This window comes from Sminthopsis crassicaudata, chromosome 6 (genome assembly GCF_048593235.1).
Source record: "Sminthopsis crassicaudata isolate SCR6 chromosome 6, ASM4859323v1, whole genome shotgun sequence".
NCBI classification, from domain to species: domain Eukaryota; kingdom Metazoa; phylum Chordata; class Mammalia; order Dasyuromorphia; family Dasyuridae; genus Sminthopsis; species Sminthopsis crassicaudata.
The window spans coordinates 86,084,025-86,102,256 of record NC_133622.1 but is presented as its reverse complement, the minus strand read 5'-3'; the positions used below and the strand labels follow the sequence as shown (position 1 = coordinate 86,102,256).

The following is an 18,232-nucleotide window of genomic DNA, read 5'->3' as shown; positions in this document are numbered from 1 at the left end:
TGGGAAGAAATCCTTGACATGGCCAGCATAAGGATGCCATGTTTGGGACTTCTGCAAAGAGAGGATTCCAGTTTCCCCCTTTTATAATAGGGGGCTTTTGGTAATCTGAAAGGGCTCGTGGGTGAAATCCCCTGTTGGCATCTGGCTTGGGCTTCAGCCAGGGTTAGAATTTGAATAAAATTCAATGAGTTTTGAGATAAGGAACTGTTTGTGCTTGGGATGGGGGTTGGGAAACCTGAGCAGATCATTAGAATGGGGGCTAGGGCAGCCCAAGTTGGCTCAGATCCGATGGGGGCTGGGAGAGCCCGCTATCTCCTATTGGAATTCATGGGGGATGGGAATCAGAAAGGAATCTTAACCGACATCAAGTTCATACCAATCTTGGTAAAGGAAGCACACAGAAGAAGATTATTCAAGTGGAAAGGAAGGTACAAAAACTAACTGAAGAAAACAATTCCTTCAAAATTAAAATTGGTTAATGGAAACAAATGACTCCATGAGACATCAAAGCAAACAAAATCAAAAGAATGAATAAGAAAAAATATGAAATATATCATTGGAGAAACAATTGACCTGGATAATAGATCTAGGAGAGATAATTTAAGAAATATCGGACCATACAAAAGCTGTGATTAAAAAAAAAATCTGATAATCATCTTTCAAGAAATTATCAGAAAAAAAAAAAACAAACCTAACTGGACATCTTAGAATCAAAGGGTAAAATCAAAATTAAAAGAATCTATCAATCACTTCTCAAAAGAAATCTCAAAACGAGAGTTGATTTTTTATGAAAAAGCCAATAAAATAGATAAACCTTTGGTAAATCTGATCAGAAAAAGGAAAGAGGAAAATCAAATTGTTAGTCTTACAAATGAAAAGGGGGATCTTTCCACCAATGAAGAGGAAATTAGAGAAATAATGAGTTACTTTGCCCAACTTTATGCCAATAAATTTGATAACTTAAGTGAAATGGATGACTTCCTCCAAAAATATAGGCTTCCTAGATTAACAGAGGAGGAGACAAATTGCTTAAATAGTCCCATTTCAGAAAAAGAAATAGAACAAGCTATTAATCAACTCCCCAAGAAAAATCCCCAGGACCAGATGGATTTACATGTGAATTCTACCAAACATTTAAAGAACAATTAGCCCCAATATTATATAAACTATTTGAAAAAATAGGGGATAAAGGAGTCCTACCAAATTCCTTTTATGACACAGACATGGTACTGATACCTAAACCAGGTCGATCGAAAACTGAGAAAAAAAAATTATAGACCAATTTCCTTAATGAATATTGATGCTAAAATCTTAAATAAGATATTAGCAAAAAGACTTCAGAAAATCATCCCCAGGATAATACCCTATGATCAAGTAGGATTTATACCAGGAATGCAGGGCTGGTTTAATATTAGGAAAACTATTAGTATAATTGACCATATTAATAATCAAATTAATAAAAACCATATGATCATCTCAATAGATGCAGAAAAAGCATTTGATAAAATCCAACATCCATTCCTACTAAAAACGCTTGAGAGTATAGGAATAAATGGACTATTCCTTAGAATAATCAGGAGCATATATTTAAGACCGTCAGTAAGCATGATATGCAATAGAAATAAACTGCAACCTTTCCCAGTAAGATCAGGAGTGAAACAAGGTTGCCCACTATCACCATTACTATTCAATATAGTACTAGAAACGCTAGCCTCGGCAATAAGAGCCGAGAAAGAGATTCAAGGAATTAGAGTAGGAAATGAGGAAATTAAACTATCACTCTTTGCAGATGACATGATGGTAGAGTTAGAGATCCCCAAAGGCTCTGGTAAAAAGCTATTAGAAATAATTCAGAATTTTAGCAAAGTGGCAGGAAACAAAATAAATCCACATAAATCCTCAGCATTTTTATATATCACCAACAAAATGCAACAGCAAGAGATACAAAGAGAAATTCCATTCCAAACAAATGTTGAGAGTATAAAGTATTTGGGAATCCATCTACCAAAGAATAGTCAGGAATTATATGAGAAAAATTACAAAACACTTGCCAAAAAAATAGTCAGATTTAAATAATTGGAAAGACATTCAGTGCTCTTGGATAGGTCAAGCGAATATAATAAAGATGACAATACTCCCCAAACTAATCTATTTATTTAGTGCTATACCACTCAGACTCCCAAGAAACTATTTTAATGACCTAGAAAAAATAACAACAAAATTCATATGGAAGAATAAAAGGTCGAGAATTGCAAGGGAACTACTGAAAAAAAAGTCAGAGGAAGGTGGTCTAGGTGTACCTGATCTAAAGCTATATTATATAGCAGCCACCAAAACCATTTGGTATTGGCTAAGAAATAGACTGGTCGATCAGTGGAACAGATTAGATACAAAGGACAAAAAAGGGTACATCTATAGCAATCTAGTCTTTGACAAACCCAAAGATACCAACATTAGGGATAAAAATTCATTATTTGGAAAAAACTGTTGGGAAAACTGGAAATTAGTATGGCAGAAATTAGATATGGATCCACACTTAACACCATATACCAAGATAAGATCAAAATGGGTCCATGATTTAGGCATAAAGAATGAGATAATAAATAGATTAGAGAAACAGAAAATAGTCTACCTCTCAGACCTGTGGAGGAGGAAGGAATTTATGACCAGAGGAGAACTAGAGATCATTATTGATCACAAAATAGAAGATTTTGATTACATCAAACTAAAAAGTTTCTGTACAAACAATACTAATGCAAACAAGATTAGAAGGGAAGTAACAAATTGGGAAAATATTTTTACAGTTAAAAGTTCTGACAAAGGTCTTATTTCCAAAATATATAGAGAATTGACCCTAATTTATAAGAAATCAAACCATTCTCCAATTGATAAATGATCAAAGGATATGAACAGACAATTCTCAGATGATTAAATTGAAACTATATCCACTCACAACTGCTCAGAGAAATGCAAATTAAGACAACTCTGAGATACCACTACATACCTGTCAGATTGGCTAAGATGACAGGAACAAATAATGATGAATGTTGGAGGGGATGTGGGAAAACTGGGACACTGATACATTGTTGGTGGAGTTGTGAAAGAATCCAACCATTCTGGAGAGCAATTTGGAACTATGCCCAAAAAGTTATCAAACTGTGCATACCCTTTGATCCAGCAGTACTACTACTGGGCTTATATCCCAAAGAAATACTGCGGAGTGGAAAGAGACATATATGTGCCAAAATATTTGTGGCAGCTCTTTTTGTTGTAGCTAGAAACTGGAAGATGAATGATGTCCATCAATTGGAGAATGGTTGGGTAAATTGTGGTATATGAAGGTTATGGAATACTATTGCTCTGTAAGAAATGACCAGCAGGAGGAATACAGAGAGGCTTGGAGAGACTTACATCAACTGATGCTGAGTGAAATGAACAGAACCAGAAGATCGCTGTACACTTCAACAACAATGCTATATGAAGATGTATTCTGATGGAAGTGGATATCTTCAACATAAAGAAGATTCAACTCACTTCCAGTTGATCAATGATGGACAGAAATAACTACACCCAGAGAAGGAACACTGGGAAGTGAATGTAAATTGTTAGCACTACTGTCTATCTACCCAGGTTACTTATACCTTCGGAATCTAAAACTTAATGTGCAACAAGAAAATGGTATTTACACACATATATAGTATCTAGGTTATATTGTAACACATGTAAAATATATGGGATTGCCTGTCATTGGGGGGAGGGAGTGGAGGGAGGGAGGGGATAATTTGGAAAAATGAATACAAGGGATAATATTATTAAAAAAAAATTACTCATGCATATATACTGTGGAAAAAAATTCTAAATAAAATTAAAAAAAAAAGAAATCTCAAAATGAAAATTTCCAGGGATATTATAACTAAATTTCAGAACTCCCACTTCTAAGAGAAAATACTGCAAGCAGCCAGAAATAAACAATGCAAATATCATGGAAGTAAAATCAGAATTAGGTAAAATTTAATAGCTCCTACATTAAAGGATCAGAGAGAGTATCAAATATGATCTTTTGGAAGGCAAAGGAGGCTTGATTACAACTAAGAATCATCTACCCAGCAAAACTGAGCATTATCCTTTTTGGAGCAGGGGGAAGGGGATATGGATATTCAGTGAAATAGAGAACTGACAAGCATTACTGATGAAAAGATCAGAGCAGACAAATGTGATTTTCAAAGACAAGACTCAAGAGAAACATAAAAAGATATAGGAAAGAGAAAATCTAAGGGACTCAAGAAGGTTGAACTGTTATATATCCTTACAAAAGATGATAACTTGTTACTGCTATAGCAATTAGAAGGAGTATACATAGATAAAAAATATAAGTTGAATATAAATTTTAGCTGCAAGTTGACTATGATGAAATAATATCTAAAAGAACAAAATTAAGGAGTCAGACAGAAGACTGCCCTAGTAGGAGAGGGAAGGAAGTATTAGGATAGGGTGAATTGTCTCACATGCAGAGATACAAAAAATTATTACATGGAGGGAAAGAATGAGGGGAAGGGCATAAACATCACTTGAAACTTATTCTAATTGCAATTGGCTCAAAAAGGGAATAACATATTTAGTTAATTATAGAAATCTTTTACTCTATAGGGAAGTAAGAGGAGAGGAGGATAAGAAGAGAGACACAAAGGCAGAAAGAATAGCAGCTTGGGGGAGGTGATGGCCAGAAGCAAAACACTGGTTAAGAGAGACAAAGTGAAAGTAGACAGAGAGGGAAAGATAAATGGGAGGAAGAATAGAATGGAGAGGAACACACAGTAATCATACCTGTGAATGTGGATGGATAAACTCAACCATAAAACAAAAGTGGATTAATAATTTTCTTGAATTACAGTTTTTTTCCCCCAATTTTTCTCTACCTCTCATTTGATTTTTAAAATCCTTTTTGAACTCTTCCAGGAATTAAGACAAATTAGAACAAATGTGATCACATTTCATCACAATACCAACTTGGGCTCTGATTAGTTATCAGTGCCCTTTAGGAAATAAAAAGGAAATCCTAATGAACGCTCATGACATGATACTACCTTCAAACCTATTTTGAGAAGGTCAGAGTCTCCCTCTTCTTATTATGATGAGATTGTTGTTTGTCCTTCATTCTGGAAAAGGACCATGACCTCAGAGAAGGGATGCAAAGACAGGGAAATGGAGGGCTGCACATGGTCACCTGCCTCACCTTCCCCTCCAGAGCCATCTAGGTCCAGTGGCCAATTATAGGCCAAGATTTCATGAAATAACCCTGGAAACTGGGAGACCCTGGCCTTTTAAGCTCAGGTCTTCAACAAGTTTCAGTTTGACTGACGCAACATTCATTAATTAAGGCTATTTTGCCTTTGCCATTGAGGCAAAGAACTCCTTTTTCACCTAATCCAAAAAAGATCTAGATGAATGAGTGAATGCATGAATCTGGGAGGGTTTCTAGGCAAAGCAGAAATGATTGTTATTTACATTCAATCTGAATCAATCAGGACTCAAACAATGACTAAAGGGGGGCTTTCTAGGACCTATTGGTGACCAATTAAAATCAGATTGATTTTGATTTAGGGTCTTTAAGAAAGAAATATATTATGATGATTCAGTACATAGAGTGATATTGCTGGATTCAGGAAGATCTGAGTTGAAATCTGGCCTAAAACAAGTACTTGCTGTGCAATCCTAAACAAGTTACTTAATCTCTGACTGCCTCAATTGCCTAAACTATAAAATGGGGATAATAGCACTTACCTTGAATGTTGTAACATTCAAATGAGATAATATTCGTAAATTAGTAGCACAATGTTTAGTGCCTAGTATGTTTATTGTCTTCTTTCCTTCTCCATTACTAATTTGAATTGATTTCTCCTATCAGAAAATTGCTTGTAAAAAGGCAGTGCCTTCTATGATAAAGAAAGATGTGCTTCTTACTATTTCATTTTTATTTGTGAAGCACATCTGAATACAACTGAATAGTAGCTACATTAATAAAAGGGACATTTCATGATTAATATGTCTCTGTTTCCATTACTGCTTCTCTCTATATATATACTTGAAGAAGCTTCAAAATGTGATCTTTCAATTGTACAACTCCTCTCCCTCATCCCTGTTTTTCCAACTCCCGCCACCTTCTTTTAGAGGCCTCTCCTCGGTTCCCTTTTCTCCATCTTCTGTGCCTTCCATCTTTCCCCTTGCCACCCCACTTTTTACTCCCTCTTCCACATTCTTTTTTTCATTTTCTAACGCTTCCTCCACTCCTGCTTTCCAACTTCTGTCCCACCCTCCCCACTCCTGTTTCTACCCTGATGTTATTAAGCAAAATCAAATATCCCATACCCTACCCTATCTCTTAAAGATAAAAATAGAATACCATAGCTTTTGACCCAGCCTCCATTTTTCAGGGCCAGAAACAAGCCTTCAGCCATGCCTTAGTGAGCCTCAGGCTGTATTCTTTCTCTTCCCAGAACTGGAAGAGAATGCTTGCAAATATGAGCACAAATTCCTTCTGGATCATAAATTGATTCAGGCTCTCCAGAAGGAAGGATCTAATGAAGTATGGATGCAAAAAGCATGTATTAGAGTCAGGAGGCAGCCAGATCCTGCATGAGATACAAAGTTAAATGAATATTTTCAGGCCTCAAAGAAATTCCACTAAATAAAGGAAAATAAAAGGTCTATAAAAACAACTGTTTTGGTGAAAAGATTATACTAAATTTGAAATTCAAAGCAAGATAATAGGAAAGTGTAACAGAAGGAGAGATAAGAGATTGTGGTAAAATGGTTATTTTTTTCCTTTATTTTTCAATATTTATTTAAAACTAAATACAAAATAGAAAAAGAAAGACAAGAAAGGAAAATAAAAAAGAAAACAAAACATTGTCTTGTGCCCAAGAGAACATTAGGGAGGATTCAAAATATGTAACAATAAATTTCCATTTCAAGAAAGTACATATAATAGTAAAAGTAAATTATGTTCATCTTTTCTTTGCTTCCTTGTAGGTTATTCTTTTGTTCTTTGCTGTCCATTTTTTATTTTGTTCTTTTTTTCCCCTTTCATGCCCTTCACATACATATCAATATACACATATGCATATGTATTTACAAAAGTGTAAACATGCATAATAATATTAATATGGCTGACATATAATGTAGATTCATCTCTTGATTGAATCTTTCAGTTTGACTTTGTTTGAGATCAATGATTACTTGCCCTACTTTTTTTCTAATTAATTCTGCTCCTGATCCTTGTTGATACCTTATTTCCTATTTTTGTTAACTCTTCTAATTTAATTCTAGTCCTTAACTTGCCTTGCTATTACTTAACCTCTCCCCATTCTTGGATTCCTCCCTTATCTTCTCCACCACCCATTTCTTCTCTCTTTATCCCATTCCCATTAATTTACATAACTTATTCCATTTCCATTAATCTTTTGCATTCTATCATATCTTTTACCACCCTTTCCTCCCTTCTTTTTTCCCTTTCCCTTAATCTAAGCACTTTGCCCATTGCCATAAATCTACATACCTTTCTATATTCTATCTTATTGTATTCTCTCCTCCCTTATTTCTTTATTGATCTTGGAGGATGCTATACCCTTCATAGTGTGTATATGTGAGTGTGTGTATGTGTGTGTGTGTGTGTGTGTGTGTGTGTGTGTGTGTGTGTGTATGTTCTTTAGTATTCTCCATTGTCCTGGAATCCTAAATTAAGACTGCCACCCTCCTCCAAGTGCTGAAAGCCATCATCATACATACATACATACACACACACATATACACATACCCACATATGTACATATACACATACTAGTGTGTGTGTACTATTCCATATTTAACCCATTTTCCATATGAGTAGGTTTTCAGAACTATCAAACTTCTTCCTCCTACTAATGCTTCTGTATTCATTTTTCCTCAGCACCTCAGTCATATAGAACAATTGCCATTTTTCCTTTCCCTAAACTGTTTTTCTTTTTTAGAGTCAATTCATATTCAGCTCTGCCCCGGTCTTTCTTTTGAGCTATCCAATTACTGATAACATCCTTAAATATATGGTATACATTTCCATGTGAAAAAAATCAATAATTTGTCCTTGTTGAAGTACTTGAAATTAATTTTTGATGTTGGCTCTTATATGTTAAATTTTCTATTGAGTTCAGATTTGGTTGACATAAAGTCCTAAAAAATCTATAAGTTCATTGTATGACCTTTTTTTTAGTTTTGGTATATATATATATATATATTTTGGCTACAAGATTTGTTATTTTGATTGTCAATGTGTGTGTATATATACATACACACACACATACACACACACACATACACACACATATATATTATATATATATAAAATTCTAGGACATGTGCACTTTTATTGTAGTTGCTGATAAATTCTATACAATTTTAATTGTAGATCCAGCATATTTGAATTTTTTTTATTTGCTTGTTTTTTGTAAGATTTTCTCTTTGACCTGGGGGTTTTGAAATTTGGCAATAATATTCATATATGTTTTCCATGTGGGATCTCTTTAAGGTGCTGATTGGTAGATATTCTCCATTTTCACTTTTCCATCATGTTCTATCACTCCAGGACAATTTTATTTGATTATTTCTTGATTATTGTGTCAAAGTTCTTCCTCCTTGCCCAATTCTAATTTTCAAGGAATTATTTTCTTCTTTAAGATTCTAAATTTCCTTATCTAGTTGGTTAACTTTTTCTTTCATAATCTTGTTTTTCTTGTTTTTGTTTTTGTTTTTTGTTTTTTAGTCTTTCATCCATCTGTTTCATTTGATATTTGAAATATTTTTTGAGTTCTTCTATAAATTCTTTTCTGGGCAAGTAGCCATTTAACATTACTTTTTGTGGTAAAAGATGCTGTTTTTGTTTCACAGTCCTCCTCTGAAGATGATGCTTTATCTTCCTACTTCCATAGTAACTTTCTATGGTTGTGTTCCTTCTCCTTTGCTTGCTCATTTTTTTCTAAAATAAGAACTTATTAATGACTCAGACATATTAGACTATTGAATCCTGGGCTGGGGTGGTGGTTTTTGCTGTCTACTTTATTTCCAACTGCTGATAGCCAGCATCATCCCACTCCCAGTGCTTCTGCACTCACCAGGTGCTGGTTCCTTCTTACCCAGGGCAGCATCTCAGCAGAACAGCTGGATCTAGCAATCCTTAATAGTCCTGGAATCAGATGGTTATCTCCCTAATCTGTCTAGGAGATGAAAGTTCCTGTGGTTTGGGCTGAGGTTCCCTACTTACTATTACAGGGGAGCTATCTTAGAGGTGTTTACACTTCACATCAATTAATCCTAGTACTGGGGTCTTTTTTCAGGGGGCTTTTGGGGATGTCCTAGGAGGATCCCTGGTATACTCAAATTATTTGTTTTTCACCAGTCTATGTTCTCCCTGAGATGCAATTTTGTTGTGTCCATAGGTAAAAGCTAGAGTCTGAAATTTTCTGCATCTTACCAGAATCCTTCCCTCCACTCCCAGTAAAATATTTTTTTTCTTTTGAAATATTTGTTTATTGTATGCAAGATGTCGAAGGGAAGGTTAAAAAAAAATTCTTGAAGTATTTGCCAGCATCAAATAGTGAAAAATATAAAACAAATCTTGTTCAGTATAAATAAATGAAAACAAACCTGGAAAGGAAGTTTTTAGAACAAAGCTGTTCCCTAGTTGATTTAAGAATTTAACATCTTCACTAGTGAGTTGTTTAGTAGTTAATACCATTGTTACCTGTCCAGTGAGCTCTATGAGAAGTCTCTATATCCTTTCATGATAGTATTTGTTTAGGGTTCCTTTTGTGTCATGCTTGTGGAAATACACATATGTTCCCTGAAAACAATTCTTCTAGGAGGGAAATTTCATAAAAACAATAGAGAATTGGCAGTAAACACTTTAAGAGTATATGTACAACAAGTGAAAATGGATTGGGACAATTGTTGAATAAATTACTCATGAGACAGTCACTGATCTGGATAATCTTGGGGAGAGGAGACCATATTCATCAATAATAAAAGTTTTACTAATTTTTATCCAGGAAGGTGGATAAGTTCCAGTTAAACCAAACGCCCAAAGAAGAAACAAAACCATCAACTTCTTGATTTATTTTTCCTTTCTTGGCTTTTTTTTTTCTTTTGGAAGAGTTCTAATATTTGGCTTCCTGCTGGGCCAGAAAACTGTCCATTTTTTTTTCCGAATTGTTTTGTCTGCCTTGGATAAGTGCTTTTAAATCACCTGGTCCCACCCCAAGGCTCAGGTCCTTTTTGGTCTTTTCTGCTTCTTTGACTTCCTCTTGAATTCAACTTTTTCTTGCATTCATCTTTTGCTTTGACTCAGTGAGGAAATCTTTAAAGGGCAGAATCAATCAATGGTCTGTAGCATGATGGTCTGGATTCTGGATTTGGCAGTGTATTCTGCACAAAATAGAGACTCCATGATTTGATCCACATTCCTCTCGAAATCCACATAAGTTTGTTTAATATCAGTTAGCTCTTCTTCAGAACCAATGTACTTTTCTTCAAAGGTCTTGATGTTATCTAAAATCAAACACTACAACAAGGATTAGGAATAGAATTTAAGAGAAATAAAATTAGAGCTAAAAATCATTGATCTCAGACAAAGTCAAAGATTCAATCAAGAGAGAAATCTCCATTATATGTCAGCCATATTAATATTATTTTATATGCACATTTACATATGTGTAAATGCATATGTAAATCCATGCATCTGTATATAGATAGAAATGTCTGTGAACATATATATTTATATATATATATATATATATATATATATATATATATATATATATATATTTATATATATATATTTATATATGTGTGTGTATGCATATGTATGATTCTTTATGATACCATTTAAGGTTTTCTAGGACAAAAACTGGACTGATTTGCTATATGGCTTTCTTATTCTCATTTTATAAATGAGGAACACCGGGGAAAACAGTGTTAAGTGGCTTGCTGAAGGTCACCTAGTTAGTTCAAGTCTAAAGATAGATTTGAACTCAGGAAGAGGAGTCTTCCTGACTTCAGGCCCATCATTCTATCCACTGTGGCACCTAGTTATAAATGATAGGTAGATAAAAAAAAAAAATAAAGAACACTGGGAGATTAAATAAAAAAAATTATAAGAGAAGATAATGGCTACTACCTTTAGTTTCAGCTCCAGATTATCTGAACCAAGTCCACAGTCATAGAAAAATTGATATTAAAACATTCTGCCTCTAGGTTTTTGTACCCTAAGCTGTTTCTATTTCCACCTCACACTCCAGTGTTTTCTGTATCTTTGACCAAGAACTAAGAGCTGTCTGTTACTCTACTAGTTTCATGAGCTTTCGTTCTATCCTTGCCCCACCCCCCCCCCAAAAAATTACCAGATTATCTGGGTGGCAGGGTTGTTCAGTCATTTCTGTTGTGTATGACATTCCCTGATCCTATTTGGAGTTTGTTTGGCAGAGATCATGGAATGCTTTCCAATTTCCTGATCAGTTCATTTTACAGATTAGGAACTGAGGCAAAGAGGGATAATTGATTATCCAGGGCCACTGCTAGGCCTTATGCAAACCGTAAGAGCTACAAAAATATTCCACTAAATCAGGGAAGATGTTACCTATACAACATATTAATAAATAGGTCATATTAAATATTACATGTGCAAGCAAAGAAAATGAAATGGATGAATGAGGAAAATTAGGAGACTGAGGGAAAATAAACTTTTATTATTAACTTGTTTCTAAATTAATTTCTTCATGTAGACTTTCCCCTCCTTCCAGGGAGCCATGACATCAAAGATATTTTAAAACAATATTGATAGTGTCAATAATGAATACAAGGAAACTTGAATTGTTTTCACATCATTAGGTCAGCAGAGACATGATGAATTAAAAAGCAAGACCACTCTGTAGGAAAGTGTTTAGATGTTAATATCATTTTTTTTGCAAAAACATAAGAACTCAATCCTATATCAGAGATGGGAAGCATCAAAGAATTCTCAGATTTTGTGGATGGAGTAAAGGGAGAGGCTAACCAAAGGAAGACATATAAAAAGATCTCAATGATTGCATCCTAACAACTTTTTTCTGGTTCAAGGGAAAGCTATTTTATATAGACTAGCTATTATCCTCGAGAGGAAAATTGGAGGACAGAATCAGAGGTAAGCTTCTCTTGGGAGGTTTTTCCTTCCATATACTTAAAAAAAGTCATCTCAGTCAAGTAAATGAATCATAAGTTAGAGAAGGGACAAAAATGAGAGTCTGAGGAGAAAAAAACAAACCTATATTTAAAGTCTGTTTTTTGAAGGATAGAGAGAAGTAAGAGACACAGAGATAATGAGTTGGGATTTTCCTTGTCTTGTTATTGTATTAAATATTCAGAAATGTGATTGTCCTCAGCCTTTGAAATGAGATCAATTGTTCCTAAACTACTCAATAAAGAAATAAGGTTGGCCAAATCAGAGAATTTCAGTAGTATTTAAGAGGAAGTAAAAATAAATTTCTTCAGAAAATGGTTACCATGAAATGGAGGGCAAAAGGAAGAGAAAATTTTCTCTGTTTCTTCCCAGCCTACGAACATGGATGGCAAAAGCTTAATTGAAAACCTCAAGGCAGAGCTCACTTGCTCCATCTGCCTGAATTACTTCACTGACCCAGTGACTACCAATGGCCATAGCTTTTGCACAGAATGTCTTCTCCAGTGCAGGAAGGGAACTGATGTCACGTTAACCCACCCAGAGTGCATACAGGTCATCCAAAACAACATTTGTTTTCCAACAAAAACCTGCAGAATCTTTCTATTATTGACAAAATGCTGAGACCTCATTTACTGCAGAACATGTGGACCTGACCCTCTGTGATCAAGGTGGGGAAAAAGAGAAGCTCTTCTATGAGGAAGACCAGAAACTCTTCTATTAGTTTTGTTCACCTACCTCAAAACACAAGAATCACTATGTCCTTCCCTTGGAAATGGCAAGGGCAAAGTAACAGTGTCTGCTCACTTGATCAATCCCAAGGGAAAAATGGTGTCTATTCATTCAATTCTCTTTATGGCCACTGCTATACTGGACAAACAGCTCAACTACAGAGTCCAAGAAAAATCTAAAAGCTTCATAACTATCCATGGTTTCAAAACCAAATTCACTCTCCTTATTCTTGTTTTTGCCTTTCAAATCTTCTATTTCATTTTCTGTAAAAATGCATCAGCATTTTTACAACAGTAATAGTGCTGACCCATCAATGTCATTTTCAGGATCCAATGGATAATATCCATATATAAACCTTTGATAGACTTAAAGTGCTTTATAATTGCAAGTTGTTATTAGCTAGCAATTCTCAACTATGAATATCTTTTTGTTCTAAAAATGATTTTGACAACACTTTGCTTTTCTTACAGGACAAGCTTCAACAGATGTGGAAAATTTTATTGAATAAAAAGAAGGAATTTCTAGGTAAATTGAATTATGAGAAAGAGATGGAAGCACAGTGCAATGTTAGTGTTAGTTTTCTTATGAATAAAGGTGTAGGGTACACTCTCTTGAAGATCTTTGTCATAAGGAATAGTTAGTGATAAGATGCATAGAAAAGTCTACTTGGGAAAAAACAGATTTCTATTAATATTCAAAGTAAATCAGATATTGTCAATGTTATGGATGTATATATATCAATATCCAATAACAGTAGAAGAATATTTTTCAGTGTAAAACTTAAAATATGTGAATGAAGGTAGAGCTTTCTGGTAATGTTTGGAAAGTTAGGGAAAGAAAAGGAATTGTGATAAAGATTAAAGGCATTTTCCTTTGCAGAAAACAACTTTCTGTCCTCATTATCTCTTATTAAAAGGCCTTAAAGGGTCTGCTTTAAAATCCCCCTTTAAAGAGTTTGAAAGCAGAAAAAAAAAAACTGAGGAAGGCAGATGAAAAAGCTATGTCTGGCATCATGGGTTTTGGATATTTAGAATTGGCCAATAGTATTTAACAGGAAGCCAAACTAACACTGAGCTCAACACCCAAAGACTTTACACTGACTTTCTTTATCCTAATTTCTCTTGTGACAGGAAAACATGCAGGTTTTGAAACAGTCAGCTATCACTGAATATGAGAAAATGCACTATTTCTCATGGGAGGGAGAAAAACTACATATGAAAAAAACTGGACCTGGAAATGAGACAACTTGGACAAATTCAAGAACAAAGTCAAACTGTCACAACAAATCCAAAATCTGCCACAAATGGCATTAGAAGTAGAGAAGAATATGACCAAGAGACCTTTGGAAATGCTCCAGGCATGTACTTAAAACAGAAATATGACTGTTCTAAAAAAAGGAATAGAAGGTGATCATTGTTCTTCATTCTTGAAGAGGAACAAAATGACACTTCCATATTGAAGTCATAGTACAGTGTGACTGATCAGACCAATATAAGCTTGGATGACTCTACTATAAGTTGGCCACAGATAATCCATAAAAACATTTGGAGTGGGGAATGTTTCTAATGTGCACATCTCACATTTTCTTTGAGCTATTGCGATTCTTCCTTGTTCATAAAACACAGTATGTTATTTGATGCAGGAATGCCATGCTGGGTGTCTTTTGCCAGCGTCTCTCATGCCTCTTCCAACTAGTTCAGATTTCTTCAGAAAAACCTTGAGTGACCTTGCATGTGAGTGACTGCTTTGCATGAGTTCTCCATTAAATAGTCTTTTAGGCAAACATGCACTTACCATTTGAACCATGTGTCTAGACAATTAGAGTTGTCCAAAAGGGAAGGAAAGTGATGTCGGTGCTCTCTGAAAAAGACAATATCATGGGAATTGATTAAAGATGAAAATGTTAAAACTCTTTTTTATTTTCCCTTTAGGTTAGGAAATACACCTTGGAAAGGAAATTTCCATTCTGTGGCAAACTAAGTAAGAAATATAGACTTTCTGAATAAGTCTGAGAGGATGAAGGTGCTAACTAGGTGCTAATGTGTGTATGTTATTAAAATGTGCTAAGAGCTGAGGAATATTTAAAGCTGTATAGAACACATGTAACTGAATGTGCTCTGTTTATAAGACTGAAGTCCTGCTACTTCAAGAGCCAGAGTATGCTTCCATCCAGGACAGCTTGGATTTTGCATGAGCGAAATGCTTATGAGTTTCCAAAGTAAGTCGTATCTATAGGCCCCAGCTGGCATTTTAGCAAGCCCACAAGTTTCCATATTATTTGCAATGGATTGATTGCTTCATTGTCTGCTACTGCATGCGCAAATAATGCTTCCTTCAGCTCCTGCTACTCCACAGTGTTCATTTCCACTTCCATGAGTACTGAGGTGCTTTCCTGTTTTTCCCCTTTTTTATCTCAGTAGGCACTATGAGTATTTTACTTATGTCAATTATTAGTTCTATTGTTTTCCTAAACAACTGGTTTATGTCATAGCTAGTGAATTCATGTCTCAATTCATTATCTCTACTGAATTCTTCTTTTACCATCCTTGACTATTTGTTAAATGTTATATTTCAAAAGTATAATATTCATGGCTTTCAACCCTATTCTTCTTAATCTGCTTTCTTCTATCCCTCATCTTCTTTCTTTTCTTTTTCCTCTTTTCCTTTGTTACTTCCTTTTATCATTTTTTTCCTCTCCCACTCTTGGAAATGTATTTGCTTCTGTTTGTCTCCCATCTATATGTGTAATTATTTTTCTATATTTGATGTACTGTATTTTGACTTTTTCTTATGAAACTATGTATGTCTAAAGTCCCCTCTGATGGATTAAAAGCTCCATGAGGACAGAAATCTCTTGACAAAGAGAAAAGAGTAAATCCATTTCTGGACAATCTTTCATGCAAAATTGATATTACTAAAATCTGGTTCCACCAAAGACTAAATTTTTGCACTTCCAGCTGTGTTTGTATATATTGCAAATGTATTATGCCAAAATTAGTATCTCTTGTAGAATCAGAATACATATGTAATAATTTCTCTGTATTGGTGAAGACCTAGCATTTTATTTATCCAAAATATTGCTTAAGTAGAATTAAATTAACTCTGCACACATTTACTCTGTTACTCTGGCTGTTTTCAGCTCCTTAGAACAAGATGATCCCACACTAGGTGCCCTCTTTTTTACCCCCCTCTTGCCTTCCTACCTCCTTTTGTGCCTCACCATTAGACTGTAAATTCCCTGAGGCTGGCACTCTTTATTATTTGTATCACCAACATTTAGCACATAAGCAGGGCACATAGTAGGCACTTAATGAATGTTTATTGGATTGGATGTATTCAATGAAGGAGTGAATAAATGAAAACAGTGTTCAAAGGGAATGTCTTGAAACATTAGAATTATAAATCTCAAATGGAAAGATACCTTAGAGATCATTCAACATCATCTTTTTCATTTAACAGAAATAAGCTGCCAAAGGAAAATTAAGTTTCACAGGCAAGATAATCCTCTAGAGAGTTCTCATTAATTACCATTCAAAAATGAGACTGCTGTCCTATAATTCTCTCAGTTAACTTTTATATTAACCTCCAGGCTCTATGCACACATTTGATCAACACTTCTTCTTTTTCCTACAGGAGATATAACTCTGGATCCCAAATCAGTTGATCCCCAATTCATTCTGTCTGGGGATTTGAGTAATGTCCAATATGTTGATGACAACCCACAGGTCTAGAAAGGAAAGCAAAAGAGATTTGACTCTGCCCTCACTGTTTTAGTTTCCCAGAGATTCACTCAAGGAAACACTACTGGGAAGTGGAAGTAGGAGATATAACAAAATGGGGAGTGGTAATCTGTAAAGCATCAGTCAACAAAAAGGGTACCTCTCCAATTTCCAGGGGATGCTTGTAGCTTACTGTTTCAAATTTGGGAACGATTCTACCTTGGATCCTCATACAATATCTTTTACATAAATCAACATGTATATAAAGTGGGCATTTTTCTTGACTATGAAAAGGGAATATAGCATTTTATTATGCTACAGATAGATCCCTGATCTACAGTCCCCAAACAGAATTCACCCTTGTTTTTCTCCTTGCTTGCCCAAGGAAGAAATTGCCCCTAGATCTCTCACTATTTGCCCTAGGATTAATCAGTACAGGGTTATTCATTAATAATTATGACAGGAGCCTCAATGACAAGTTATTGAAAAATACCTATAAAATTGATTATTCATTATAGCCCAAATTGAAGTATTCAATAAAGTTATATATGATTATTAAAGCCAATGAAAATAAAATCTATTTTATACACGTGCCTCACTTTGTATCAACATCCAGTAGGCTTCACTTCATTAATACTTCACTGAGAGGTTTAGTAATATTCAGTGCAAACAATCCACATATGAAAACTTAATTTTTTTCATTTCTCATTATGAATAAAATTGATAATATAAAAACATACATACATATCTGTCTCCATATAAAGTTCTAAATACATATATGTATGTGTGTGTATTCTTATATTTCTTAATAATAGTCAGTTTTATTCTTTCGAGTTTTTTCCAAGTAGATGGTTTTGACAAAATCATTTGAATTGTTACAGAACTCACTCAACTAGTCCTAAAGTATTCCTGGACTTAAATAGCCAGCATAATACCATCAATCAATGAGAGCTATCACCATTAGTAGCAATCTTTCTTCAACTTGGACTCTACACTGGATCTTTATCATGTGCTAAACTTTGGCAAGGAAATGTCTTAAAAATGAGCTTGTTTTCTCAAATATGAATTTTCTCAGAGGGTAGTATAAAAGCATATTATGAGTATAAGAACACTGTAACAGTATATGATCAAGAAATTACAAAAGAATCAAAGTTCTCCCAACTGTGGGAGACAAAAATAAGAATAACTCAAACCAATACCTTCAATACCATGAGAGCAACAAAGAAATTCCCCTAACATAGTGGTTTGTTTCCCTCCCGTCCACGATCCAATGCTGAATTTGTGGGAAGATAAAAGATAAGGATCACATACTATGATTCAATCTAGGTTGGCACTAAACTTCATCTATTGTAAAATATGCCTGTGTCAATGAAATAACAAATAAATATGTGAAGAATTATATTATATGACAACACAAATATTTTGGAAACTCTGATTAGTCAATACTTACCAAGAAATAAGAAAGAAGTTCTAATGAATTCTCCAAACAATGAAATGCCATGATTTTCAAGATACATTATCTCCATATAATTTTAAAATAAGA

General features: G+C 34.5%; 1 long non-coding RNA gene across 1 annotated transcript; it reads left to right on the top strand.

Annotated features, from left to right (window-relative positions):
• Positions 1-372: 372 nt before the first annotated feature.
• On the top strand, positions 373-16,010 carry LOC141546533 (uncharacterized). The gene is made up of 3 exons (XR_012483322.1): positions 373-428; positions 13,441-13,495; positions 14,101-16,010. It is a non-coding gene; the product is annotated as an uncharacterized LOC141546533 (long non-coding RNA).
• The last annotated feature ends 2,222 nt before the right edge of the window (positions 16,011-18,232 follow it).